Source organism: Nyctereutes procyonoides, unplaced genomic scaffold (genome assembly GCF_905146905.1).
Source record: "Nyctereutes procyonoides isolate TBG_1078 unplaced genomic scaffold, NYPRO_anot_genome, whole genome shotgun sequence".
NCBI lineage: Eukaryota > Metazoa > Chordata > Mammalia > Carnivora > Canidae > Nyctereutes > Nyctereutes procyonoides.
Window position 1 is genome coordinate 41310197 of NW_026575121.1, and position 24284 is coordinate 41334480.

The window sequence follows — 24284 nt, forward strand, 5'->3', positions numbered from 1 at the left end:
TCCAGCATTAAGGCATAGGACAAATTTCTGGTACTTTCCTAGGTCCATATGCAGTTTTTCTCTAGTGCAATTTTCATGAGTCTTGGATTAAGTTTTGTAGCACTGATTTTGGTTCTAGTTTCTGACCTCGTTTAGGCTCAAGGTCAAACCTCTTCCTCTCTTACTATTTATTAAACCCCTTGTCTAGAATTAGATCATATGGCTTTTTCTTTTTAAAGACACATTTACTCAGCATCATGATCAGACTATTACATTTAGCAATCAACAGCATCGGTGCAAAAAAAAAATCTATATTATCGCCCCTTGTTGGAATGCTTTATACTTTCCACAGAACAGAAACTAAAATGACCTGTTATACAATTAGTCACAAATACAGTCCTTGAGTTTTTTGCCCATACACATGAGTATTGTCTAAAACATGTCTTCTTTGTAGCAGTTAGGCCCTGCTACCACTGTGCTTGGCTGAGTTCACAAATCTGTTGTAACTTGTAGCTTCCCTGTCACTTCTCTGGCTCTCTTCTCCTGCTAAACTTTGTTTCTTGGCAGTAATTAAAATCTTCTGCCACTGCCATAGCTGCTGCTGCTCGAACCGCCATAGCCACCTTGGTTTTGTGGTTTGACAAAGTATTGGCCTCCACCACCATAGGGGCCAGAGCTTCTGCTTCCAAAATGTCTTCCTTTCATGGGTCCAAAATTTGAGGATTGATTATTGTAATTGCCAAAATCATTATAGTTTCCACCACCTCCAAAGTTGCTTCCATCATTACCAAATCCGTTATAGCCATCCCCACTGCCTAAACACTATAGCTATCCACCACCACCTAAACCATCACCAAAACCACCTCCACGATCACTGGCCATCTCCTGCTTCAATAGGGCTTTCCTTACTTCAAAGTTGTGGCCATTTACAGTATGGTATTTTTTTTTTATAAATTAATTTTTATTGGTGTTCAATTTACCAACATACAGAATAACACCCAGTGCTCATCCCGTCAAGTGTACCCCTCAGTGCCCGTCACCCATTCACCCCCACCCCCACCCTCCTCCCCCTCCACCACCCCTAGTTCATTTCCCAGAGTTAGAAGTCTTTATGTTCTGTCTCCCTTTCTGATATTTCTCACACATTTCTTCTCCCTTCCCTTATATTCCCTTTCACTATTATTCATATTCCCCAAATGAATGAGAACATACACTGTTTGTCCTTCTCCGGTTACTGTGGCCAAGTTCAAAAAGGGTGTTGCCTGAGTTCTTCTCTGGGATTTTGATGGAATCTTGTCTCACATTTAGATCTTTCATCCATTTTGAGTTTATCTTTGTGTATGGTGCATGAGAGTGGTCCAGTTTCATTCTTCTGCATGTGGATGTCCAATTTTCCCAGCACCATTTATTGAAGAGACTGTCTTTCTTCTAGTGGATCGTCTTTCCTCCTTTATTGTATATTAGTTGAGCATAAAGTTCAGGGTCCACTTCTGGGTTCTCTGTTCTGTTCCATTGATCTATATGTCTGTTTTTGTGCCAGTACCACACTGTCTTGATGAACACAGCTTTGTAGTACAACCTGAAATCTGGCATTGTGATGCCCCCAGATATGGTTTTCTTTTTTTAAAATTCCCCTGGCTGTTTGGGGTCTTTTCTGATTCCACACAAATCTTAAAATAATTTGTTCTAAGTCTCTGAAGAAAGTCCATGGTATTTTGATAGGGATTGCATTATATGTGTAAATTGCCCTGGGTAACATTGACATTTTCACAATATTAATTCTGCCAATCCATGAGCATGGAATATTTTTCCATCTCTTTGTGTCTTCCTCAATTTCTTTCAGAAGTGTTCTGTAGTTTTTAGGGTATATTTTGAGAACCATTTGAATGGTAAATGGTTCTCCAACCTTTTATTTTCAGGTTGTAGGTGTCCTTCTGTCTAAAATGAGTCTCTTGTAGACAGCAAATAGATGGGTCCTGTTTTTTTATCCAGTCTGAAACCCTGCGCCTTTTGATGGGGTCATTAAGCCCATTCACGTTCAGAGTTACTTGAACTTCTTCTTAAAGGGGAGTTTTAAGAGTCCCCCTTAAAATTTCTTGCAGAGCTGGTTTGGAGGTCACATATTCTTTCAGTTCCTGCCTGTCTTGGAAGCTCTTTATCTCTCCTTCCATTTTGAATGAGAGCCTTGCTGGATAAAGTATTCTTGGTTGCATGTTCTTCTCATTTAGGACCCTGAATATATCCTGCCAGCCCTTTCTGGCCTGCCAGGTCTCTGTGGAGAGGTCTGCTGTTACCCTAATATTCCTCCCCATGAAAGTCAAGGACTTCTTGTCTCTTGCTGCCTTAAGGATCTTCTCTTTATCTTTGGAATTTGCAAGCTTCACTATTAGATGTCGAGGTGTTGAACGGTTTTTATTGATTTTAGGGGGGGATCTCTCTATTTCCTGGATCTGAATGCCTGTTTCCCTTCCCAGATTGGGAAAGTTTTCAGCTAGGATTTGTTCAAATACATATTCTGGCCCTCTGTCCCTTTCGGCGCCCTCGGGAACCCCAATTAAACGTAGGTTTTTCTTCCTCAGAGTGTCGTTCATTTGCCTTAATCTGTCTTCATGGTTCTTTAATTGTTTATCTCTTTTTTCCTCAGTTTCCCTCTTTGCCATTAACTTGTCTTCTATGTCACTCACTCGTTCTTCCACCTCGTTAACCCTCGTCGTTAGGACTTCTAGTTTGGATTGCATCTCATTCAATTGATTTTTAATTTCTGCCTGATTGGATCTAAATTCTGCAGTCATGAAGTCTCGTGAGGCCTTAATGCTTTTTTCTAGAGCCACCAGTAGCTGTATAATGGTGCTTCTGAATTGGCTTTCTGACATTGGAGTGTAATCCAGATTTTGTAACTCTGTGGGAGAGAGGGCTGTTTCTGATTCTTTCTTTTGAGGTGAGGTTTTCCTTCTAGTCATTTTGCTCAGTGCAGAGTGGCCAAAAACAAGTTGTATTGGAACACGGGGGAGTATCACAGGTCCGTCTAGCTGGTCTTCTGGGGGAGGGGCCTGCTGTGCTGGTTTTCAGGTGTTAGCACTTGGGGGAGCTGCTCTGCCCCTGCCTGCTGCAGGGCTCAGCGGGGGTTGTTTACCCCGTGAGGTCTCAGGAGGAACAGCAGCAGTTGCTATGGCAACTCTGGAAGCCTGGATTCAGCCTCCGCAGGAACTACGGGGCTCGGGCTCTCGGCTCTCCGTCCGCAGGGCCTGGAGGCTCCGGGGCGGGGCCGCTGATGTGCTCAGCTCGGGGCAGGAGCGTCCTCGCTGTCCTGGGCCCTCCCGGCCTCTGCCTGTCCCGGGGGAGGCCGGATCCTGGGCTGTGTCCCGGCGCCCTGTGCTCCGGGGCCTGCGCTGTGGGATTCGCGCTCCCGCCCCTCAGCCCCCTCCGCGGAGCCGCCGCCCGAGCCCCTCCGAGCTGCTCAGGTCGGTCCCGCCGTGCGCGCTGCAGCGCTTAGGGAGCTCGGAGCACTCCCCTGCGCTCGCAGGTGTCTGTTAGTGTCCCCGGGAGCCCGAGGGCATCCCCGCTCTCCTGGGTCCTGCTCCAACTCCCTGCGAGCCCCTTTCCGCCCGCCCGGGAAGGTTGGTGCAGCTCCTGCTCCTCCGGGACGGGGCTCTCCTGTCCTGGGGACACTCGCCCCGGCCTTAGCCCGGCTCCTCGCGGGGCCCCTCCCCCTCGGAGGCCTTTTGTTCCTTTATCTCTTTTTCCCCCCGTCTTCCTACCTTGATAGAAGCGCGGACTCTTCTCACTGTAGCGTTCCAGCTGGTCTCTCTTTACATCTCAGGTCGAATTCGTAGATTTTCAGGATGGTTTGAAGGTTATCTAGGTAACTTGGTGGGGACAGGTGATTTGGGGACCCTGCTCTTCCGCCATCTTGCCCCTCCCCCCTACAGTATGGTATTTTTGAATGACAATCTTGTCTACAGAGTCATGGTCGTCAGAGGTCACAAAAGCAAAACCTCTCTTTTTGCCACTGCCTGGGTCAGTCATGATCTCAATCACTTCAATTTTCCCATACTGTTTGAAATAGTCTCTTAGATGATGTTCTTCAGTGTCTTATTTAATGCCACCAACAAAAATCTTTTTCAGTTAAGTGGGCACAAGGTCTTTGAGAATCTTCTTTTGACACAGCCCTCTTTGGTTCCACAACACTTCCATCCACCTTGTGTGGCCTTGCATTCATGGCTGCATCCACTCCTCCACAGTAGCATACGTGACAAACCCAAAGCCTCTGGAGGGCTTGGTGTTGGGGTCTCTCATTACCACACGGTCCATAAGCATCCCCCATTGCTCAAAATGGCTCCTCAGACTCTCACCGGTTGTTTCAAAGCTCAAACCTCCAAGGAAGAGCTTTGGCAGCTGCTCAGGCTCTTTGGGAGACTCTGACTTAGACAGGATGGCGGTGGAAGGGGAGACTTTAACGATGCTTACTCAGTGGCATCCAGGGGCAGAAAGCTCATACAGCTTTTCTATCCTCTTTTCCAATGTATTCATGGGTTTTCTTCTCCTGCTCTGCATTGCCACAGATTCTTTTCTAGCATTTTTTAGTATTTATATTTAGCTTGGTAGTATTTAATAAGATAAGGTTGGGTATTTATCTGCATATGCTAGTTTCAGCATATTTCCAATATGTAAATAACTTTGTAAGTGTTTTTTGTACCTTTAGTGTATCTCTCTCAGTCAATGTGCATTATTTCCTTTCTGGATCACACATTCCTGTTCAGTCTTCTGCATTTTTCTTTTCCTCTATGTCATGGTCACCCGATTATTAATTTACATATATAGAGGTAATTCATATTGGATATTTTGTGAAGCTAAAACATTGTTGTAAGGGATATTAAAGATCATGTCTCTCAATTTCTTTCCATTGCTTGGAAGTAATGGAAGGTAAAGAAAGTAAAGAAATTCAGACTGAGAAGAGTCAATGTCATTCAGCATGATATCCTGGCACAATCTCACTAAGACACTTATTCTGTAAATAAAAAACTCATGGATCATATATTTGTAAAATTTGAGAAATTTTATATTGTTCTATTGAAGTAGCACCAGAATTACTATTTGTGCTCTCCAATCATAGATCTTCATTAAAATGAACTAGAGATAGTAATATGAAGCATGAAATTGCCTTAAATTACTTTAGAACAGTAACCTTGATTTCTACACCTATCATGGCTTTTATTTGGCACTGTAAATGTTGAAAAATGATTGTATTTTTACTTTTCTGTTTCCTAAATGGTTCTGGTCATATTTACTTGTAATTAACTATTTTTATTTAGTTCTTAAAATGTAAATATTACAAGGGTATTTATAACTAAAGCTTAGTTTTATCAAATGAATATTCATATTAAATCATTTATCATATTATATTCATATATAAAATCTGTTTTTCAAATTACAAAAGTTCCCCCATACTAGACCAATGAGTTAGAAACTTTGAAAATGTCCACTACTCATTTTCTACACATTAATCTCCGTAGTATTAGTACCTCTTAGAATGAAGTACAAAAATTCTTAGGGATACCTGGGTGGCTCAGTGGTTGGGTGTCTCCCTTCGGCCCAGGGCATGATCCTGGAGACCAGGGATCAAGTCCCACATCGGGCTCCCTGTGTGGAGCCTGCTTCTCCCTCTGCCTGTGTCTCTGCCCCTCTCTCTCTCTGTCTCTCATGAATAAATAAATAAAATCTTAAAAAAAATTCTTAGCATGTCATAACTGGTTGACTACCTTTTGGCCCATGTTTGCTTATCATCCGCATCTCCCAAAATTCCAAGCTAACCCCATTTCCTCCTCTTCAGGGCATTTGCAGCATTTTATGTATTCCTCAAGATTCCATCTCATCTTATACAATTTTTCATCAGCATAAGTTGCTTTCCTTTCTTGGTAGTACTTACAGTTTCTCTGGCAAAGTTTGATTTATACCTGAAACATCAATTCAGATATCACCTGGTTTACAAAATTTTATAGTCCCATCCAGGAGGTGAGAAGGAAATGAAGCATGTTTTGAGGCAGTAAGTTATGTAAGAATATCCATTTAATAATTAACACAGTGTGAATGTGCGTGGGCCTTGAATGTTACTGACAAATGCTTTTTCTAAATTATGTAAAAGATAACTGGTGATGCTCCTTGTGTCTGCATGCATCTAATCCTCTGAACTACTCACTCTGCTTCCCGTGACTTGACCATTGAACTTTAGGAGCTCCTTCATTCATAAGACCTGTGGAGTTATACATTTATGTAGATTATCTCTTAATCCTTCATTTGGGAGTGTTATGAGGGCAAGGAATGTTTTACAAATGAAGACAATTAAATTTAAATATAAAAAAGCCCTATTGGAACTCCTGGGTGGCTCTGTGGTTGAACATCTGCCTTTGGCTCAGGTCCTGGGATCCAGTTTCGCATCAGGCTCCCCACAGAGAGCCTGCCTCTCCCTCTGCCTATGTATTTGTCTCTGTGTATCTCTCATGAATAAGTAAATAAAATCTTAAAAAAAAAAGCCTTATTCTGCCTAATTAAGAATGAAACAAAACATGAAATTAAAACACAAAACAAAACAAAACAAGGCGTTCTCTCCTACCTTAAGGCCACTTGCCTTTAGTTTCTCACCGCTGTGGTAACCAGAATCTTAAGATAGCTTTAAAGATCTTTAGTCATGTAGTTTTCTTGCACAAAAATAAAATCAAGAGAAATTATATTCATTTTTAAATTAAATTTTATTTTTTAAAATTGAGATATAATCCGCATATTTCATTGTGTAAGTTTAAGGTGTACATGGATATGTTTCTATAGTGCAATATGATTTCCAGTGTAACATTAGCTAACAACTCTATCAAGTCACATAGTTATGATATCTTTTTATGGTAAGAACACTTAAAATCTGGTCTCTTAGGAATTGTAAAGTGTATAATACAATATTATTGACTGGAATCATTAGGTTGTGCCTTAAACATTCATTATTAATCACAAAATATATGCATGTTTTAAATACAATTCAATAATACAGTATTTTAAAAAGTCCTCTAGAGAGCACAATTGAGAGTAAAGTTTACTAAAACATTCCTACAATTTATGATCTAGACAGTATTATCTATGAATTCATCTTTTAGATGTTCTCACACAATTGCTCACTGATACATTATATGTAAGAAAAAAGAAATGAAGAAAAGAAAATTCAACCATCTAAAAGACCATCAATCAAGGCATTCTGAGATAAAAGCCCTTAATCCTATTCTAATCCTACCTCCTGAAGCTAACTATTATTAATAGTTTCATATGTATTCACCCAAGATATATGTCTATGCAAAACCATCAAAAGATATTTTAACAAAAGGAATAACATTATAAATGCTACTCTTTAATTTACTTATTTCACTTAATAATACAATAATGTGGGCTATATTTTTTACTATTCCAATGCAATTGTATTATTTTAACACCTACATAATGATATTTAATACATTACACACCTTCAAAATAATAATTCCACTTGTTATGGTGAATTTAAGTGATATTTTATGATACCTTACTTACTTTGTGATATTTTATGGTGTCTCAAGCATACAGAAATGTTGAGTACAAAAACAATGTTAGTATATAGATAAGCTTAAAAACAAGAGAAAGGGGATATCCAAGTGCTAACAAAAAAGAGAACTCAAAGCCATAGTGGTAAGCTGGAATTAAATGTGCATGAGTGTTTCAGTGTATTTTAACTGGATATATGTTTAGTGGCTTGGATTTTAAGATTAGTTTGGAGATCAGACACATGCATGGTTGTAACTAAAACTAATAAAACTTCATAAAGCTGGATGATATTTGGGGCAGAGTATTTGGAAAGAAAGCAGCCATTCAGATATCTGGAAATTATCTTTTTAACTTGAATTGGGTAAGAAAAACAATGCACTCTTTGGGAGGCACTTTGGAAAAACTATAAATGTTTATATTTTGTAATTACTGATATCTTATAAAGTATAATATATTTACAATTTATCTATCTAGGATTTGATAGATAATAAAGATCTCTCTCTAGACGATATAAATAGAGATAGAGATGATATAGACATAGAGGTAGAGATAGAGGCAGAGGCAGAGAGAGATGCAGAGAACATACAACAACCAAGATCTTCTCTTTCTGAATTCAGTATATTTCCTTATGTCACATTGCTGCTACTCCAACTACCTTTCCCACAAGAAATTTGCTTTGATTGCTTTGTAAGGTAAATGAACTAGTTTTTCACCTGCAGGGTTTGCTTATTCTTCTTAACACAATTCAGAGTTAATGATCCCAAATAATTGTTCAAGCTTGTTCAGGGACCATCTGCCAAATCAATGGAGACATTTCTGCCTGGGAATGAAAATGTGTCTGCATATATGCTGTTATATTTATGTCTGTTGAGGAAATAAGTGTTGCATGGGGGCTGATAACAATGAACTTTAGTCATATTTTATAATAAGGGGATTCATTTTTTCTAATGATAATAATTATTGCCACCATTTTCAGAGCATATTTTATTAGGTCCTTTGCTAATGACTTTATGGGAAAGTATTATTAGCTTTCTTTTCCAGAAGAACAAATTACATTTAACAGAGATTATTATTACTTGCCAAAGATCACCCAGATAATAAGTGCCATAGATAGAATAAAAATTGGGAGAGCATTCTTAGCCTTTATATCACACTATTTTAATTTACGCAAACGATATGATTCTATGTCTATGTTTCTATTTATAAAGGTATATGCCACCTTGAAAGTGTTAAATTATTCATGTTTTCTATATTAGTTGAACAAACCTTAATCTTCTGCTTTGTTGAGAATAAACTGCAGAGAGGATATGAGCAGAAGAAGGAAAACCATTTAAAAGACTAGACAGCAATAAGAATAGAGACTATTTTTAATAGCTCACAGAGGTTGCAGTGAAAAAGTGGTGAGAAGTGATCAGATTCTGTTGTATTTTTCAATAGGATTTGAAAATGAATTGGGAATGGAGTGTGTGGGAAAGTAATCAAGGACTGCTTCAGGATTTGTGGCCGATTGCCTAGACAGATAGTTTCTATCCACTGAACTGGATAACTCTTTAGAAGAAGTAGGTTTTGGAATTAGGAGATAGGGCAGCAAAGGGCAGGAGTTAGTTATAGACATGCTAAAGTCAAGATGCTTATTTTGCTCCTGAATGGATTTGGGTTCATTCAGGAAAACAGATTTGATAATGAAGTTAAAGATTATAGTGTTGTTGGATGAGATGAAAGTTAGGGTACAGTATTTAAGGAAATCACCTCTGAAGGTCAGGCAAACAAATGCTAAAGCACATAGCCCATAATTTTCAAGTATCACTGGGAAATTTGATGACTTATTGATAAAACTTCTACTATCTCAGTCTGTAGCAATAAACCAGATGAATCTCAAGTGATCACTCTTTTACATCTGGATGTTCCTCCCATAATTAGTCTCCTTTTCTTTTACCATACAAATTCTGTGAGTTTTCAATGGAAGCCCAATCCCAGAAGCAGAAAGGGAAATAGATGCCAAAAAATGTAGTTCTTATCTTTTCCTCACCATGCAGAGAGGATCTTAGAAGGAGATATTGGTGATGCCAAATTGGAAAAAAAAAAAAAAGTCCAGTACAATTCCTAATCAAAATGTCTAGTAAGCACTTGAATAAAGGAATTTATTTTTTCAGAGAATGAATTAGCATTAGAATTATAAATTTGATAGTTGTCATTGTTTCCTAGGGCTGCCATAAAAAAGTACTACAAACTGAATGGATTAAAAAAATATTGTCTCATAGTTCTGGAGGCTTTCCAATATCAAGCTGTCATCAGAACCATGCTGCTTCTCAGACTCTGGGTAGATTCCTTCCTTGTCTTTTGCAGATTCCGGTGGTGGCCATCAATCTTTGGTGTGTCTTGGTTTATAGCAGCATCACTTCAATTTCTGTCTGTTATTATGTGAATTCTCCCTCTGTGTCTGTGTCTTCAGATGGTGTTCTCTTCTTCTTATAAGGATACAAAGCATATTGGACCTGGGCTGGTCCTAACAGCCATCTTAACTTGATGCAATGATCTTTAAAAAAAAAAAAATGTCATGTTCACACAATCACTGGTATTGGGGGTTAGAACTTCAATGTATCTGGGAGAAGGGAAACAATTCAATCTCTAACAATAGTCTTCAAAGTGCTGAGGGATCAAAGACATAAGTCTGAATAAAAACACATAGGAAGTAGATTTGGGTAAGGAAAATCTGTGGCTCAAAGATTCAAATCTGGAACACAGAAGAGATAAGCAATCAGCAAAGAATATTGAGAGAATGGTTATTAAGTAGGAGGGTATATTTGTTTTCTCTTGTTGCTGTAACATTAGATCCACTACCATACAATAGGTTACTTGCTGATGGTTCCATGAGTTTTAGAAATGAAAAATGAGCATGAATTTAGCATGAAAAACACTGGTAATATGAGAAGAGCAGTTCATGTATATTGATTTGGATCAAAGTTTGGTGTAAATAATTCAGGTGACAATGGTAACAGAAAATACAGATATAGCAAGTATTAACAACTCTAATATTTATTGGAGGTTTATGATGTATCAGTTGTTACTGAGTATTCACATAATCCTCACCAAAACAGTATTTAATAAAGTGGACACTTTTGTTATTCCCATCTTTGTAACATGCAATAGAATTATTCAACATTCTTTGATTGGTTTCTATTATTAATATAATTTTAAAGTGTGTCAAAAAGCTACAATGAGTATTATATGGTGTTAAACTATTTAAAATTGTATGGTAATGGATCTAAAGTTGTAATTCTGCATTAATCTAAAGTAATATTTTTTTTTGAGGTAGGGAGCAAAACATCTCATGATGTTTCCTACTTGGGAATTACTAAAGATAACATAGAGATAAATATTTATATATGTTTTCTGTTTTCTTTTTGATATGAATAAAAATTGGGAAAAGCCAATCAATGACAAAAAGTAATCAGATCTTTTAAACAAAAGTTATGTCTGAGTGTTGATGATATATTTTGATAGTCATACATTTTTGCTATTATGAGTACACACTTTTTCGTATGGGTTGATGAATATTTAGTTATTAAACATTTATTTTTCTTTTTTTTATACATTTATTTTTCTATACTTGACTGTGCAACTTAGCTTAAACAGATTCAAAAGTTTTTGTCCTTTAAAAATAACAGATTTAAAGTTTTTTTCTGTATTAAAAATATTCACAGTGTACTCAATATGTGCCAAGCACTATTATAAGAACTACATATATAGCAATTAAAACACACATGCATGTGTGCATGTACACACACACACACACACACACACACACATACAGCCCTGCCCTCATGCTGCTTACATTCTATGGGAGGATAGATTTTAAGTTAAATTAAAATATGTATTTATTGGGGATCCCTAGGTGGCGCAGCGGTTTGGCGCCTGCCTTTGGCCCAGGGCGCGATCCTGGAGACCCGGGATCGAATCCCACATCGGGCTCCCGGTGCATGGAGCCTGCTTCTCCCTCTGCCTATGTCTCTGCCTCTCTCTCTTTCTCTCTCTGTGACTATCATAAATAAATAAAAATTAAAAAAAATATATGTATTTATTAATATTAGATAACATCTTTTAAACCATGTGGATTTTTAAATAGATTTTTAATACTGAAACTAAATTTGATATTTTTAAGGACCTGTATCATAAAACTATATATTAATGTTACTTTTTTTTAAAAGATTTTATTTGTTTTTTCATGAAAGACACACACACACAGAGAGAGAGGCAGAGACACAGGCAGAGGGAGAAGCAGGCTGCTGGAAGCCCGATGTGGGATTCCATCCCAGGACTCCAGGATCACACCCTGAGTCAAAGGCAGATGCTTAACCTCTGAGCCACCCAGGAGTCCCTAATGTTACTTTTTATGAATTTTTATTTTTATGTTTGAATATCATGATTGAATCAATTGAAAACTTGCCGAAAAAATTGTGATGCAATTATAACTATGCATAATGAGGCAGCAAGGAAGTTTGAATGAATGTTTTAGTTTTATATGTATTTTAATAAAATTATTATAAAATTGTGATCACAAAACAAATTCAAGCCAAAGTTTTTAAATAAAATAAATACTGATTTTTAAGTGAAAATTAATATACATAACTTTTCTATTCAAATATCAAATATGTATAACCTTCTTATTCAAATATTATATTCTGAGGAGTTACCACAGTTTATTTTTTTTTAGAAATATAGTCACCATGTTTTCAAGATACTGAATATTTTCCTATGAATATATATAGTTTTTAAAGTATTTTATAAAATGTATCATTTTTATTTCTCCTATATTGAATTCCTTTGAATAGCAAATGAATATTTTCTTATTATTTCCTAATATCTTAAGATAATGTAGAAGCAATATTATCATGAACTTTTAAACAATATCACATTATTATATATTCCCAAATTTGTATGCATGCAGTTGTCATGAAACTAATGTCTAAAAAGCCAAAGCTTTTCACAGAATGTGCAATAATTAACCAATGTTCAAAATTGCTTTTTCTATCTTGATATACTAATAGGATGCAATCTATTTTGCTAGAAAAATTGCATAAAGATTATTCTGCCATAGTTTAGTACTAGCTAAGTAATTGGATGCATTAGGAGTCTAGGAATTTCAGCAGGAATCTGCATTAATCCCCACCACGCTTGAGTTAGACATAGTAGAAACCCTAAAGAATTCTGTGCTCTTAATTACTACTCCTTTCTTTTTCAATATAGAACTCCCCTGGTGATGAGCAACTGAAGAGAAATCCATCACTGAGGCACTCAAAGTTTATAATCCTACCAGTGACCTTTCCATGAACCCAAATGTAAGGACATTTTTAAAGGAAAGAGTGTGTAAGTATAACAAGAAACTAACTTAATTAAAACAGTAAACATTAAGCTGACATGAAAGCAATTTCTACTAAGTCACCTGTCAGCATACCAAACAATAATTTTTGGTTTTGTTTTGTTTTTTTTTTGTTGGTTTTTTTTTTTTTGGTTTTGTTTTTAAACTGAACCTCCTGAACAGAGACTGATTTTTTTTATAAGAGATAATTGTATTTTAAAGACATTTCTTAAAGGTCACAATAGATTTAAATTTACTATGATTAGAAATAAACTTTTAAAAATAAGATTTTAATATGAATATTTTTAAATTCTCATAGTCTTTGACAAATATTCATATTCAGATAGTCTTAAATATGACTGCCTATTCTTCACTGTAGCTCCTTTTGATTCATTTCATTTCTAGAATGATTTTGAGAATTGACAATATAGTAGTCATAAAGAAACTCCAAATACTGAGATTGCAAGATACTTGATATTTCTCAGTATAAAGCATCGTTTAAGTAAAAAAATTTTCTTTTGTTGTCATTCACTTGAGCCCTCAGTACTCTTGTACTATTGCCTGTAGTGTGCACAATATTTCAGTCTTTTATTTTTTTAAGATATTATTTATTTTTTTTCCAGAGAGAGAGATAGAGCATAAGCAGGAGGGCTGGGGGCAGAGGGAGAAGCAGATCCCCTACTGAGCAGGGTGCCCCAAATGGGGCTTGGGGCTCTATCCTAGGACCCCAGGATTATGACCTGAGCTAAGGGCAGATGCTTAACCAACTGAGTCACCCAGGCACCGCTATTTTGTCTTTTGTAAACTACCTTTACACAGATGTGTTCAACTGCTCTGAACACTAAATCTAACAATTTAGTGGGTATTCATTAGTTATTTCAATGTTTGTCAGTCACAGTTTCTGGAATCTAAAATGTGTTTAAAGTTTGTTGGGTTTCTGTGTGATCTCAACTGACCTGATAATATTGAGGAAAGTAAATAAGGAAAACAAGAATGGTTCATTTCCTTCCCAATGAAAATAGAAATGTTAGTTCTTAAGAGTGTCACAGAAACACTGTTACTAATGCCACGATTTCCCCTCTCCGTTCTGTTTTCACTGCTTTCTGCTTTGGTGTCCCAAATTTGCTATGTTAAACTTGTTAAACGTGTGTAATCTTTTTATTTGACTTTCTTTTCTGTTGGTTCAGATACTTCTGCTCCAAAGAGCAGAATGTTAAATCAAGCACATGTTAACCAAACAAAAAGGGAATTGGAGATGGGATGACTGTCAGGGAACCTCAGGACCACTAGAAGTGGAGTTGTTTCTGTGAAACTGTGTTCTGGGACTTGAACATTGTTAAAATCCATCTCTACCTCTCCAATTGTCAGATTTCGTTTTCCAGAATAGCTACTCTAAAGCAAGAGACCTATCAGATACACCCTAGGTTGCTATTTTAAAATAGAACTTCGGAGAATCACCAAAAAAATCTATATAAGCAGGGAGCTCCCAGATTTAATCATGTCATTCACATAATTGCTACAAACACTGCATCATAAAGTTCAAATTATTTATGTTAAGAAAAAAGATAATTGTAGTAACAAGTTATGATCATGCCTGGCATTAGAGTGCTTGTAAAACCCCCCTGAGAGTAAATCTCTGAATTTACCTGCTTTTACCTTACAGCAAGGTAAAATAAAACTTTGACATGTACTCAAGCCTAAATTCTTTGAAAAAAAATGTACTAGCTATTATTTTTTCTTAAGACAAATACCTATTTATGATGATATCTTCTTCTCTTCAACGCCACTAGTGTTATACTACTTCACTTCCTTGAAGAAGTCTTGTATGGTTATGGTAAGAAATTGGATCAGATGTGATGATTACTGACTGTAATCTGTAGATTTCAGACCTCTGAGCAGAAAAGGTAAAATTCTTATCCATCATGGAACCTAGGAAAGGATATATCTTTTTTCTTTTTATTTAGATTTTATTTAATTATTAATGAGAGACACAGAGAGAGAGGCAGTGACCTAGGCAGAGGGAGAAGAAGACTCCATGCAGGAAGTCCAATGTGGGACTCAATCTCGGGACTTCAGGATCATTCCCTGAGCCTAAGGCAGATGCTTACTGCTGAGCCACTGAGGCGTCCCCAGAAAAGGATATAACTTATCATTAGATGATTTATTTTAATGAGTATCTAATTTACATATAAAGTCATTTTTGCCTCTTACATGTTATAACAGTGGAAATACAGTTGTGTTGATGAAACTTAATTGCTACTCTATTTCAAATAATATATTGTGATTATTGATGTTTTCAGATAATTTGCAAATGCAGAATTAATATTGCCAAAAAATCCCATAATATAAAAGCTATATAGTTAATACTTTTCTGATTTTTCAGATAACTTACAAAAGCAAAATTGATATTACAAACCAAATTCTAATATAAAAGCTACAATAGTTAACACTTTTCTTCTCTAGATACAAAAATTTAAAAACTAGATGAAATAAATTAAAAAAATAAGTGTAAACTCCAAAGATAACTTATCTAAGAATGTTGATATAAAAATGATTTATAATGCTAAAATTTTTTGGTAGGTTACAGATTATATACATTCCTATGAAATTCTTCAACCTTCCAATTCTGTTGACATACTCACTATTATTACTGTAACTGGATAATATTTATATACTCTATATACTCTGTTATCCAAGCTAAATATAATTTCCCTGAGTATAAATTTTAAAAGTGTCCATATCTTCAGTAGCATCTAGCACCAACTATATTATTGTATCAGAATCTGTCACTCTTCTTTCTTACTATATTTTAATATGGGACAGAAGGTTGTCTTGAAATATAATACAAATTAACATTATGATCTAATACTTACTAATCATTTTAAAAACTCAAACAATAAATTTCCCAGTAAGAGTATTAGAAGTGAGGTGTCATCTAAAAAATACTATATTTTAGGGGCAATAGTAATCTTTAGGCTATATTTATAATTAGATGAGTCTACAAGGAGCTGTATTAATGTTCAAGACTGAAAGTAGAGTTGGTGGTAAGTCAGATTTTAAGTAATATTTGACAGAATACATATGAAATAATTTTTATCACAAAATGTTTAAAAATCTCATTTCTGCAGTATGATTTATTCATTGACTTGTTCCTTCTAAGGTGAATAATAGAGCTTTTGGATAGTGCATAGCTCTTGAAGTGATCTTAGAGGTACTTCTCCTGATAGCCAAAGTGTTTGTTGAGGCATTTAGTATAATTTTGCAAGTTTTGAATATCTTTCAAAAATACTAACTTCTCCATATTCTCCCCCTTAAGTCAATTCAACAATGTGTTTCCATTGAATCTTAAGATTCTTCTGGCCTCCATGACCATTTTATTGTGGTAATTTTGAAAATTCCCTCAGATCTAGATGGAGGACATACCAAATAAGTTTCCTATCAACAATAGGTGATGCTGAGGGATAAAGACTGACTTAGTTTAATTTTACTCAACTCAATCTTTTCATTCATCCAACAAACATATATAAAGTACTTCTTATGGATAAGATACTTCAAAAGGCCTTGATGATACAGAGAAATATTAAAATATGGACAGATTTTAAGATGCTTATGTTTTAATAAGATAAATAGATATAGAAATCAGTGATTATAAAACAATGCTTGAAGGGCAATGGAGGCTATTGCAGATCATTGAAAGAAAGAACAATCCAATATTTGAAGATTAGCTAAAGTTAGGCACATTAAGTAAAGGACTGAGACATTTCAGAAACAGCATTTGAAGAGCCTGAAACATAAAACAGTGGCATATTATGTACTTGGAAAAGAGTTTAGACCAAATTTAAATGTCTATTCATGATTGAGTAAAATGTGACTTGACAGATAAAACTTAGACATAAAACACACAACACTGGTGAACTGGTGAACAAAAAAAGTAAGCAGATTTTGGTGGAAGTACATATTCACAGCAGGGGAATTTTACAAAGTAATTCCCATGTTTTGTGGATTTTACCCTGAGGTCATGCATTGTCAGTGCAACAGTGAGGGGGCAGCTGTAATGAACAGTCCAAACTTTTGGACCTGGAGATTTTGAGACCTGAATATGTAGAGTTTTCAAAGAGAGGAAAAAATTATGTAAGGAAGAAGAAAAAAAAGTGTCTCATATCACTTTTTGACCCCTCAATCATGCATGTTTAGACTAAAAACAAAAAAACACCCCAAAAAAACCCTCCACTAAAAACAAAGAGTCTGAAATGAGAGCAGCGGTATGGCCCATGAAACAGTTTCTGATTCAAAGGTCAATTAAAATAATTGAATGCTGGGATGCCTGAGTGGCTCAGTGGTTGAGTGTCTGCCTTTGGCTCAGGGCATGATCCCAGAGTCCTGGGATCAAGTTCCACATCAGGCTCCCCACAAGGGGTCTGCTTACTCCCCTGCCTATGTCTCTGCCTCTTTCTGTGTCTCTCATGAATAAATAAATAAAATACTTAAAAAAAAACAACAATTGAATGCTAAAGCAGAAGAAATAGCTCTCAACAGAGAAAAATAAAATAGTCTCCTGTCTCCCCCAGGGGATATTCATAATTTCCAGGTCTCAATCTAAAATTAACTGATATATGAAAGACCAGGTGAATGGAAAATACTCTCAAAAGAAAAGGAAATGAACTGAAACCAATAACATGATATTATAAATATCAGAAAACATGGTGGAGGTGGGGCAAGATGGTGGAAGAGTAGGGTCCCCAGGTCACCTGTCCCCACCAAACTACCTAGATAACCTTCAAATCATCCTAAAAATCTACGAATTCGGCCTGAGATTTAAAGAGAGACCAGCTGGAACGCTACAGTGAGAAGAGTTCGCGCTTCTATCAAGGTAGGAAGACGGGGAAAAAGAAATAAAGGAACAAAAGGCCTCCGAGGGGGAGGGGCCCGCGAGGAGCCGGGCTGAGGCCGGGGCGAGTGTCCCCAGGACAGGAGAGCCCCGTCCCCGTCCCGGAGGAGCAGGAGCTGCACCAACCTTCCCGGGCGGAAAGGGGCCCGCAGGGAGGTGGAGCAGGACCCAGGAGGGCGGGGATGCCCTCGGGCTCCCGGGGACACTAACAGACACCTGCGCCCCGGAGAGCCCCACACCCCGCGGCCGAGCTCCCTAAGGGCTGCAGCGCGCACGGCGGGACCGACCGGAGCAGCTCGGAGGGGCTCGGGGGCGGCTCCGCGGAGGGGGCTGCGGGGCGGGAGCGCGAATCCCACAGCGCAGGCCCCGGGGCACAGGGCGCCGGGACACAGCCCAGGATCCGGCCTCCCCCCGGGAGCCAATTCAGAAGCACTATTATAAAACTACTGGTGGGGATCCCTGGGTGGCGCAGCAGTTTGGCGCCTGCCTTTGGCCCAGGGCGCGATCCTGGAGACCCGGGATCGAATCCCACATCGGGCTCCCTGCATGGAGCCTGCTTCTCCCTCTGCCTGTGGCTCTGCCTCTCTCTCTCTCTCTCGCTCTCTCTCTCTGACTATCATAAATGAATAAAAATTAATAAAAAAAAACAATAAAGCTACTGGTGGCTCTAGAAAAAAGCATAAAGGACTCAAGAGACTTCATGACTGCAGAATTTAGAGCTAATCAGGCAGAAATTAAAAATCAATTGAATGAGATGCAATCCAAACTAGAAGTCCTAACGACAAGGGTTAACGAGGTGGAAGAACGAGTGAGTGACATAGAAGACAAGTTGATGGCAAAGAGGGAAACTGAGGGAAAAAGAGACAAACAATTAAAAGATCATGAGGATAGATTAAGGGAAATAAACGACAGCCTGAGGAAGAAAAACCTACGTTTAATTGGGGTTCCCGAGGGCGCCGAAAGGGACAGAGGGCCAGAATATGTATTTGAACAAATCCTAGCTGAAAACTTTCCTAATCAGAGAAGGGAAACAGGCATTCAGATCCAGGAAATAGAGAGATCCCCCCCTAAAATCAATAAAAACCGTGAAGCTTGCAAATTCCAAAGATAAAGAGAAGATCCTTAAAGCAGCAAGAGACAAGAAGTCCCTGACTTTTATGGGGAGGAGTATTAGGGTAACAGCAGACCTCTCCACAGAGACGTGGCAGGCCAGAAAGGGCTGGCAGGATATATTCAGGGTCCTAAATGAGAAGAACATGCAACCAAGAATACTTTATCCAGCAAGGCTCTCATTCAAAATGGTTCCAGCAATTTCACTGTTGGGGATTTCCCCCAAAGATACAGATGCAATGAAACACCAGGAAACCTGCACCCCGATGTTTCTAGCAGCCATGTCCACAATAGCCAAACTGTGGAAGGAGCCTCGGTGTCCATCAAAAGATGAATGGATAAAGAAGATGTGGTTTATGTATACAATGGAATATTACTCAGCCATTAGAAACGACAAATACCCACCATTTGCTTCAACGTGGATGGAACTGGAGGGTATTATGCTGAGTGAAGTAAGTCAATCGGAGAAGGACAAACAGTGTATGTTCTCATTCATTTGGGGAATATGAATAATAGTGAAAGGGAATATAAGGGAAGGGAGAAGAAATGTGTGGGAAATATCAGAAAGGGAGACAGAACATAAAGACTCCTAACTCTGGGAAACGAACTAGGGGTGGTGGAAGGGAAGGAGGGTGGGGGTTGGGAAACAAGCTAGGGGTGGTGGAAGGGGAGGAGGGCGGGGGGAGGAATGGGTGATGGGCACTGAGGGGGGCACTTGACGGGATGAGCACTGGGTGTTATTCTGTATGTTGGCAAATTGAACACAAATAAAAAATAAATTTATTATTAAAAAAATTAAACATGGTAAAGTACGTATTAAACATTAAGAAAAATTTATCACAATATTCTCCTAATGAAGAGAAAGGAGTCTCAACAGACATATAGATATGACAGGAAGGAAGCAAATGGAAATTCATACCTTCATACCTGCAGTAAAAAAAAAAAAAAAAAAAAAAAAAAAAAAAACCTCATTAGATAAAATCAACTGCATAAATGAGAAGGAAGGGGAAAATAAAGTAACTTTGAAAGTAGTGTAATAGAAATGACCCAATGTGCAAAACAGAAAGAAAACATATTGTAAACAATGAACAGAGCTATGGGACTAGTAGATAATATCAAATAGTCAAACATCTGTATAATTAATATCCCCCCAAAAAAATAAAAAAAATATAAAAATATAAATTAATATCCCAGAGAGAAGAGAAAGATTGAAGGTGAAACCTGTGTGTGTATATATATATATATGTGTGTGTATATATATATGTGTGTGTGTATACACGTATATATATACACATACACATAAATACATAAACACGTACAAATACATAAATATGCATACAAATGTGTATGCACATATAAACATGTGTATCATTTAATTTGAAGATATATAACTCCTTTGATTTCTCCACATTTGATTAGAAAACTTTTCAGATTCAGCTCATAGAATTTGATCGATTTTTTAGTTTGCTTTCCATTTGGTGATTTTGAAAAAAAAGTCTTTCTATGTGTGTGTGTACATTATATATATATATATATTTATAAATAAACACACATGCATTATACATGTATATATACACATATATGTGTATATGCATGTGCATATTTAATAGTAAATATATTTCATGTATTTATGTATACATACATACACACATATATATAAGATTTAGTACTGTTATGAAATTTAATTTTGTTATTGCACTCCACAAAATACCTTGTAACATAAATACAGGCATAAAAATATGGGTCAACTTCATAATTATATGCCAGTTTGCTATTGCTATTGCTATCACTAACAGCTATTTGCTTTTGCTTCACCTTGAACTGCCCTCTCCTTGCTATTGATGCATAACAGCCTGTACCCTCCAATACTAAAACCTTAAAAGGCAATACAGAAGCTGATGTTATGGGAGATGTTATGTGGTTTTCTGCATGAGGGTCTCCATTATTTAGTATGTTTGTTTATTTGAAAAAAAAAAGTATAATCTCTTTGAAATTTAAAAACTGCCAGAATAGTCCCTTATTAATTGAGCAGTCTTCTTTATTATTTATAGCTATTGGTGATGCTAACTTTGAATGCTTGGTTGAGGTATTGTCATAACTATTCATTATAAAAGTTTGATTTTCCCTTCTGAATATATTATTACCAATAAATTTACACTCAAATGTTTGTGTGTCCATTTACTGTATGAACTTTAGTCATCTTTTACATCAAGGTTGCAAAGTTCGTTGTTTTTTTTTTCTAATTTTAGCTCTACCTTTGCTTCTATATTTATTTCCAGCTTTCTTCTACAAAGAAGCAGTTTTTATAAAGGTCAAATTTTAAGTTATAATAGATCTTGGAGAAATGCAGGGAACATAGAAATTTAGCAGAGAGAGAATGAGACAAGAAGAGGTTGTGAACCAATGAAAAAGACTTTCTCAGAAATATCCTGGAGAAAAATCTTACAGCACTTTTTAAAGCTGCAGTGGCAGAATCAATAGTAAGAGGTGTCAGAAAACCACTCAGCACTGATATGTCTAGATTTGAGAGGATCAGTACAGACTACTTCAGGCCTTATTAGACGATTTAAAACACATACAATTATTCTAGTTTTGGAAGAATAAATGGCAGGTTCCTTAAGCTACATGCCTGGGAAATTTATAGAGTTAAGATGCTTGAGGAAGGAATATGGAAGATAAGACTTACTAAAGGTGTCAGAACAAGACACATCAGGGACTGAGTTGTCTTTAGACTGATATATCATCTTTTTATTGGGATCATAGTGATGCATAAGAAGTTGTAAACAATTGTTTGTACGATTGACAATTGGGTAGACCTGGAATTTAAATTATATTACTTACAATAAAGGGACTCCCAAGATAGTATAAAAGAGAACACATTATAAAAATAAATGATACAATTTAAAATGTAAATCCAGGTTTCACTTATGCCTAAGAAGTAAGAAGCTGGAAGGAGTGTCACTTTGCCACCACCTCAACCAAAGCAAGATAATCTAAAAAAAAACCCAAAAAAAACAAAAAACAAAAAACCCTTAAGCCCACCCATCAAATATCTGAAGTTACAAAGCAATGAGATGGCCTAACATCTAAAAAAAGACAGATGAATGTAAGAAGAGACCGAGCTCAAGGATTACCTCACTTATGGCAGAGGGTAAGGAAGAGGAACATAGTAGTGCTTTACACAGGAGTAAGAAGGATTTAGTTAAAATTCTTAATTCATTGCTAAAGATTGACATGGCTTATAATGAGAGCTGCAGAGGTTTTGTCGGCACAGTTGTGTTTTTCACCATAAAACTCCACAAGGCACACCCAAGGAGAGGAAAGGCTGGATCAAATCACCCACATTTATGAGCCTAGAAGGTAGAGGCAGCCACAAGGAGAAAGGCAAAAAGCCTTGCCCAAACTCTTCTCTTCTAAGGACAAAAGCCTGAAATTGAAAGGAGAGTAACAATCCTTATGGACCATAAAGTAAAGTTTAAATGTATTGGAGATGGAAAAATAAAAATAAAAATAATTCTTTCTTAAGGGTGTGGTCATTTGCAGGCATACACGTAATTTCCTTGGGCATGACAGTGGGTAGTGAGAGTATTCTCAGTCTCTGGACACCCTTAGCTTTTAGAATACTCTTTATTTCTGGTCTAAGAATCCAACATTTCTCATTGATTCTGCATTTTCTCCAAAAGGCTAGCATACACTGGATACAGGAAACAGACATCTATCACAGGGGAAGAACAATAATACAGAAAAATTAGAGATTTTGTAGCCATAGTTTTCTTTGAGAAAAAGGTGCAGGGAAAGCCCTAAAATTGTGGGTAAACTAAGAACGATAAGGGAAACCTCTAGTAAACTACCCCCACTCTCTAATCATAGGTAACACTAGAGGTCTTTGAGGTTGCTATTAAACTCATGTTAACTATCAGAAACAAAACCAAAACACAGTTCTGTTGTTGACTTAGAATAATTCAACCCCCTACATTCATGGCTTAGCAGCTAGAAAAGTGTTGATATTCAAAGTCATAAATATAATTTTTCTTAGAATCATATGTTCTTCACAATATTTAGAATTCAAAAAAACATATGACACACACAAAAATACAAGGTAAAAACCCATTATAAAGTTAAATTTTTTTTTATTTATTTATGATAGTCACAGAGAGAGAGAGAGAGAGAGGCAGAGACATAGGCAGAGGGAGAAGCAGGCTCCATGCACCGGGAGCCCGACGTGGGATTCGATCCCGGGTCTCCAGGATCACGCCCTGGGCCAGAGGCAGGCGCCAAACCGCTGCGCCACCCAGGGATCCCAAAAACCCATTATAAAGTTAATGAGCAGTAAAATAAAACAAGAGATGAGATGAGGAATTTTATTTTTTATTTATTTTTAATTTTTAAATATTTTATTTATTTACTTGTGAGGGACACAGAGAGAGAGAGAGAGAGAGAGAGAGAGAGAGAGAGAGAGAGAGAGATGCAGGCTCCATGCAGGGATCCCAGGTCCCCAGAATCATGTCCTGGACTGAAAGTGGTGCTAAACAGCTGAGCCACCTGGGCTGCCCGAGATAGAGAATTTTAAATAAAAAACCCTAATATGTTAAAAGAACTAATGGAGGGGACTTTCTCTTTCTGGTGTTCAACATAAGGAGCTTGAAAGTTGTCCCTCCATCCTAAGAACAAACAAAAAGCTGAAAAATCAACAGCTCTTCAAGTAAGAACACAAGACAAACTGCTGCATCTATGATTGGACAGGCAAATGCAGAGAATAACAAAGGAGTGTAAATGGTTGCAGTAATGAGTGTCCACAGGAGTAGAAAAGCCTAAATTATATTTGATGAATTACTGGAGACTCAGTGTAGACAACTCTGAGACTTAAAAAATCCAAAGGAACCCTATAATTTTCTAAGACTCATAGTAAATATGGAGAAAAATCCTCTCCTGCTTCCATCAGAGGAAAGAGAAAAGGAACCATTTTTATATATGTCAGAACACTCTGTTCTCATGAATAGGGCCTGACTTCAGGAGAAACTACTTAGCTAGAGCCTAGCCTGCTGGGATATTATCAGAGCCTAACTGACTTGAAGGAAAGTAAACCAAGCCCATCCATTTCTAGTTTTCCATGTGAAAGAAGAAAAATATCCAACTTCAGCTCAGTCTGGGCATTCTCCCCCAACTTAAGAGTAAAGAAAAGCAAACAAACAAACCTGAAAACACTTGTCAAATACTTCTCAGTCCAGAGGCATAGGCTCACCAAAGACTGATACATAATCATAGGACAATAGAATGCTTTCTCTCCCCTGACATTTTACCAGCACATTACTAACAGTCTCTTTTACCTGATGCATCATGGCCAACTATCCAGAAAAAATTGTAAGCCATACCATAAGGCTAACAAAAAAAGAT

General features: G+C 37.1%; 1 pseudogene; it reads right to left on the reverse strand.

Annotated features, from left to right (window-relative positions):
• The window catches only part of LOC129516480 (heterogeneous nuclear ribonucleoprotein A1-like), a 112520-nt pseudogene that overhangs the window by 54000 nt on the left and 34236 nt on the right, over window positions 1-24284 (reverse strand).